Here is a 6,000-nt window from a genome sequence, read left to right as displayed (position 1 = left end):
CTGAGTCAGAAATTTACCCACACTGGTAAAAAACATGGGTAGGAAACCCATGAGAAAGTGTTTTCGAGACAGATGTTGAGAATCCACTTTCACAAGGGAGGAAGGTGGAAACTGTAAGAGCGTCTGCTTGCTGGGTGCTTAAACCCTTCTCACTATTGACTTGTCGTTTAAGTTGTCGGCTGTTCATCCCGTTCCCCTAAGGGAAGCGGGGAAGGGCGGGCGTCAGTCTGGGTCCTGGCAGGAAGCAGAAGCGCTGGATGGAAGTCGGGAGCGCATCGGACGCAGGGACGATGTACAGAGATAAGGGCAAGTGAAGGAAACCACAAGGACTGAGGAGGCCCCGGGGCCTGACCAGCGGGGAGCCTGGAACTCCGTGGGCCTTGTGGAAGCTGCGGTCACGAAGCACGGGCTCCCGGAGGTCGGGGAGGGGTGCCCCGTCACCAGAAGTACTGGGCGGGACAGAGCGGGAGGGGGAGCAGTGACCTCACACTCCTCTACCTCTCAGTCTCCCTCCAGTGTCTCCCACTGGCCAAACCCAACCGGAAGCCGGAGGGCGGGGGAGCCCTAGGGACACGGCCCATGGCATTAGGTCCTTGGGACACAGAGCAGGCGCAGGAGGGAGGTGAGTGAACCCGGGGGGGGGGCGGGTGTGTGCAAAAAGAGGGCGGTTTGCCACTTAACATCAGTGCGCTTGGTATTCCAGGTGGAGAAGAATCTGATGCGGCCGATTCCCTCTGGACGTGACCATTAGGGAGAGAAGGCGCAAGCCGGTGAGAAACTTCGCAGTTGTTTTTTTCCTCATAAAAAGCAATGAAATAGCCCAGACCTGAACTATGTGAGGAAGGAACGGGTGACACACTCTAGGCTGGTCTCCAGAGGCAGCAGGCAGCCCACATCTGAAGCAATTGCCCTATGTTTGGGGTAATTTCTGGCCCATTCCCACCAAAACATCGCTCCATTTTGCAAGGAATTCGGGCAAAGGTTGCTTTAGGAGGACTGACTTCTCTGAGATATGGCTGAAGAAGAGCTGACTGAGCTTGCCAGGCCTTCCATCCCAAGGACAAGCCTGCGGCATCTTCCTCCCGGGTGCTCCTGGCAGAGCCTGCTGGGCACACATAGCTGTCACGGTGTGCTGATCAGAAGTTGCACTGCTTAGAGCAAAGACGGATTATCTTGCCAGCAGGCTGGCTCCATGGGTGAAGGTACACTTGACACGGGTGGGGGAGATTCGATGGAAGGTGAAAAGTGCTTTCTGAACTCCAGGGTTCTCGTTCAGAGACCCTATTTCTGTCTTGTTTTTGTTACCGTTTTCTTGTTCGTTCATTCAATAAGTATTTTTTGAGTGCAAAGGGTCAGGCAGGGCCACCACTTCACTCAATTCTAGCACACCCCGACTTGAGCAACACCATAGCCCTGTTACACTCTACCCTTGGACGAGGAGTAGAAGGATGCGTAAAATATGGGATGTACCACAATGTACAAAATTAGGAATATACAGTGAGTGGGAGAGACAGACGATAAACCATGTTGCAACATTGGGAGTGTTGCAACAGACACAAATCAAGTGTTGGTGACAGAAAATAGAGCAGTTAGCTTTGCCTGGGGCAGTGTAATGACATCAAAACATCTCACATCATCACAACTTGGGTTAAGTCATCAAGCATCCACATAAAAACGTCAATATTTCCTGGGAAGTAGGTGATGTTAACTTTATCTATTAACAATTTTCAGATTAATTTTATTTTTGTTTCTTTTTGGTGAGGAAGATTGGCCCTGAGCTAACATCTATTGCCAATCTTCCTCTTTTTGCTCAAGGATGATTGTCACTGAGCCGATCTTCCTCTATTTGTAAGTGGGATGCTGCCACAGCATGGCTTGATGAGCAGTGTGTAGGTCTGCACCAGGGATCTGAACCTGCAAACCCTGGGCTGCTGAAGCAGAGCATGTGAACTTAACCACTATGCTACTGGGCTGGCCCCAACAATTTTCAGATCAATTTTACAGAAAATATTCAACCTCTTTCTTCCTGCATATGTTTCTCTTCAGCAGTTAAGGATGCTCAAGCCTGGTACACCCCAAAGACTTCTCCCTGGAGTTCCTCCCCCACCCCCACTCTGATGTCGCCCCTTTCCCTGTCAGGAAAACTTCTCCAAGAACTCTCTTCTTCCTGCCATCATTGTTTCCTCACCTCCTGGTCACTTCTCATCCCGGCTTCCCCTCCCGTCATGCAATCAAAATGATCGTCACCGAGATTAACAATGGCCTCCAGGTTGCTTGAGCCAACTGGCAGCGTTTCCATCCTTGGCCTGCTCGACCTCTCAGCAACGTTTGATGCTGTGGACACCAGCTCCGCTTGCTAACTCGGCGTTTATGAAACATTCTCCTGGTTTCCCTCCTCCTTTGGCTGCTCCTTCTTAGTATTGTTTGCTGGATTCCCTTCCTCTACATGATCTTTAAATGTCGTCATTCCTAAAGGCCTTTTCCTAAGCCTCTTTCTCTTGTCGCTCTGTACTCTCCTCAGTGAACTCACCCGCACTCGGGGCTTCAATGATCATTTATGCAATAATAACCCTCGAATGTATATCTTTAGCCCAGTCCTCTCTCCTGAGACTCAGATCAGCATATTTTGAAATTTCCACTGGAATATCTAAAAGGCATCTCAAACTCAACTTATTTAAAACCAGACTCCTGCTGTCCCGTCTCAAGTCTGGCCTTTCTACAGTGTCTGTTCTGGTGAATAACTCTGCTATCCATCCAGAAACGTGGCATCATTCTTCCACGTTCTCGCCAATCTCCCTAAACACCAAGTCCTGTCGATTTTGCTGGAGTATTTCTCCAGTGTGATCGTATCTCCCTTCTCCAGCGAGTTCTCCTGACTCGAATCTGCCATCACTTCCCGCTTGAACAGGGCAATGGGCTGCTAATGCGTTTGCATATGCTCACTCTTGCCTCGTCTCCAATTCATGCTCCAAAGGGCAGCCACAGCCATCTTTTCAAAATACGTCATGACATTGTCTCTCCTCTGCCTAAAATCCTTCAGTGGCTGCCTGCCGCCCTGAGCAAGATCCTTCACAAAGCCTCCTGGCCCTGAATGACCCAGCTCCGCCCTCGCGCACTTCAGCCCAGCCTTTTCGTTCTTCCCCTTGCCAGACACGCTGGCTTTGTTTCAGTTGCTCCTCCTTCTGTGCTTCTGCCTCAGGACCTGTGCAGTGCTGGTCCTTCTTCCTAGAATTCCCCCTCCCCTCTTTTCACCAAATGCACTTCATCGACTTTTAGATCTTAGCTCGATATTACCTCCTCAGGGAGTCTTTCTTGAATTCTAGACTAGATAAGGCCCCCCTGTTACATGCTGTCACACGGGACATGTGTGACATGTATGACTGCATACAGCACGTGCTGCCAGCCTGGACTTTCCTCTCTTAGCTATTGGCAGTGTGTAATTACATGATTATTTGATTAGTATCTGTCTTCTCCTTTATACTCATGATATCCGAGTCCATTTCTGTTTTCCTCGTTCTAGGACCCCTCGTGCTTAGAATGGTGTCAGGCACACAGTACGTACCCAGTAAATATTTTTTTGGAAGAACGGAAGCCTGAAGAGACTTTGTGACCTGTAAGGGCCCAGGGAAGGGTGACAAAGGGTAGGTAGGTAATGACATTTGGAATGACTTGGGAAGGATGTAGGCAATTTGGTGGGCGGGCCACGACAGTGGTAACCCCCGGGCCAGAGAGAACCGAAAGGGCACGTCAGGGACAGAGCAGCAGGCCACAAGGCACCCTCTGTGCCTCTGTAAGGTGGCACCATGGTCGGGGGGGCGGGCAAGCTCACTAAATAGTGTCAGGAGACCTGCTTTCCAGACCTGGATTTGATGTTAACCAGCTGTGTGTTTTTCCCTCTCGTTCTTAATTTCACCTGTAAAATAACAGGATTGGATTGTTATAGCAGTCAGGGCTCTTGTCGCAAAGAATAAATACTCTGGGCAATTTATGCAGAAAATGAACTGATTGAAAGGATATTGGCCTGCTGACAGGATTACAAGGAAGCCCAAAGAACCAGACCTGGAGAGCTGGGAAGAACAAGGAGGATGGCACAGGCAGAGCCAAGGCCAGAATCTCAGGAGAGGCCAGACTCCTGCGAGGCCACCACAGTCACTGTGCCGTTGAACACTGAGCGTCACAGCTTTCACCCCTCCCAGGAGTGGGCACTGGACACCCCTGTTGACACCATTGGCTTTGCTGCCCTTGGGATCTGGATGTTGCTGACTTTGCTGCTACCCTGGGAAAGAATTTTCCTCTCTCCTTCCTTCTTTGTGTCATTGACTTCTGACTCAAAAACCAGAGCAGGTGCATCCGACTTCCTGAGCTTGGTCTTATGTTAGATTCCTAGCTGCTGGGTGAACTGGGAAAACAGAGCTTCCTAGAGAGGGAGGCAGGCCCTGTTGACCCTCCTAAAATGGAGAGTTCCCCCTCGGAGAAATCAGAGGGCTCAGATCCTGGGCAGCCCATCAACGTGGCACGTCCAGCGTTGGGCGGTCTCTGAAGTCCCTCCAATCCTAACAATCCGTGTGCCTACCAGCAAAATGAGAATAGATATGGTCATCACCTCATCACCTCCTCTCCTTTCTGTTAACCCCAGCAACTTATAAAAGCTATAACACTATCGCTTTGCCAAAGAAAACTTGTTCCATATTACAAGTCCTTATTTCTAGGTACCTTGGAGACATACTCTGCATGTCCTTGTGTTATGTGTTTCATTGAGCCACTGAAGCCAGTCTGTTTTTCCTGGTTTCACAGCCCTAAAAATAGGGCATTATTGAATAGCCCAATAACCTGGTCAGAGCTCAGAGTGCAGCGGGCTCTGCGATGACTCATATTTTTAGCGGGCAGATGCTCTTTCTATTGGAGTATCTATTTTTAAACTTGCCAAATGTCAATTCTCTCTCAACTGTCAATTTCTGTTCTCAAAGACATTCTGGTTGGTCTGTTTGGGGTTTTTTCCTGGAGAAATTTACTCTGCAATGTGAAAGGCACACTTCAGTCACTAATGGTTCTTTTTGGACAGAAGTAACATTTGTTTTCTTCTTTTTATTTGACTGAGAACTAGGAGAATCGATGAAAAAGGAATTCTGGAGGGAAAGGGTCCAGGATCTTGGAGCTGATTTACGCACCTTCCTTTAACGCAGTTCTCACCATGTCTGCTTCCCTAGGCAAGAAGCTTGCATTTAAAGCAGGCAAGCTGTGGGAGCGAAGCAAGCTTTATAAAACCATTCAGTGTGAATAGCTGATTCCGGCTTAATTTGTTACTACTCCAAGGTAACACAGAGGTGTGAATATAAAGTGACGTGACTGATGCTTTTAAAACTGACAGAGATCTTACACATCCAAATCAACTCGGGACTCCTCGAAGAGCCCCCTTTGGAAGGCATCGTACTTGGTCTGACGTGATCTTTTTGCTCAAAGCCTTTCTGGAATACCTTTTTCAGAACTACCTGCTCTGGGGCTCTCCTCCGTGACAGCAGCCCTCTGCGCTTGGGGAGCACGGGACACTCCCTCAGGAGAAGGTGCTGTCCCCTGGCGCTGGGTGTAGGGGAGGCGGAAGTGTGGTCACAGTGAGCCGGGCTTTGGAGTAAGACAGATGATTTGGGTTCAAACCCTCTCTCCCACCTGCAAGCATGGTCAGGCTGCTCAGGGGCTCAGAGCATCAGGTGCCTTGTGTGTAAAATGCGGGAAATCCCGCCTTCCCTGTGGGATGTGGTGAAGATTAAAGGCGTTAACGTGTGTAGGGTTCTGGTGCCTGATGAAAACTCCAAAGGCTTATCACCCTCCTCTGCTCCACTAATCTTCTGACACACTTTGTTTCCAGCCAAGTGAAGCTGCTGCTCTCCCATGTTCTTTCTTTGTCTCTGTGCCTTTACTAACGTTCTTTCCATCCTTACTCCCCATTCTGCCACCTCTGTTTGTCCAAATCCCATTTCCCCTTTAAGGTCTGTCTGGAATAAA

The 6,000-nt window shown here is 49.4% G+C and overlaps 1 long non-coding RNA gene across 1 annotated transcript in view; it reads left to right on the top strand.

Annotated features, from left to right (window-relative positions):
• The first annotated feature begins 493 nt into the window (after positions 1–493).
• The window catches only part of LOC139079088 (uncharacterized), a 19,999-nt gene continuing 14,492 nt past the window's right edge, over positions 494–6,000 (top strand). Inside the window, exons 1-2 of the long non-coding RNA XR_011532392.1 lie at positions 494–622; positions 704–770. This is a non-coding gene — a long non-coding RNA (uncharacterized lncRNA). The remainder of the gene's footprint in view (positions 623–703; positions 771–6,000) is intronic.

This window comes from Equus przewalskii, chromosome 2 (genome assembly GCF_037783145.1).
Source record: "Equus przewalskii isolate Varuska chromosome 2, EquPr2, whole genome shotgun sequence".
Classification (NCBI taxonomy): domain Eukaryota; kingdom Metazoa; phylum Chordata; class Mammalia; order Perissodactyla; family Equidae; genus Equus; species Equus przewalskii.
Note: the sequence above shows the minus strand (reverse complement) of the source record. Positions and strands in the feature narration are given on the sequence as shown.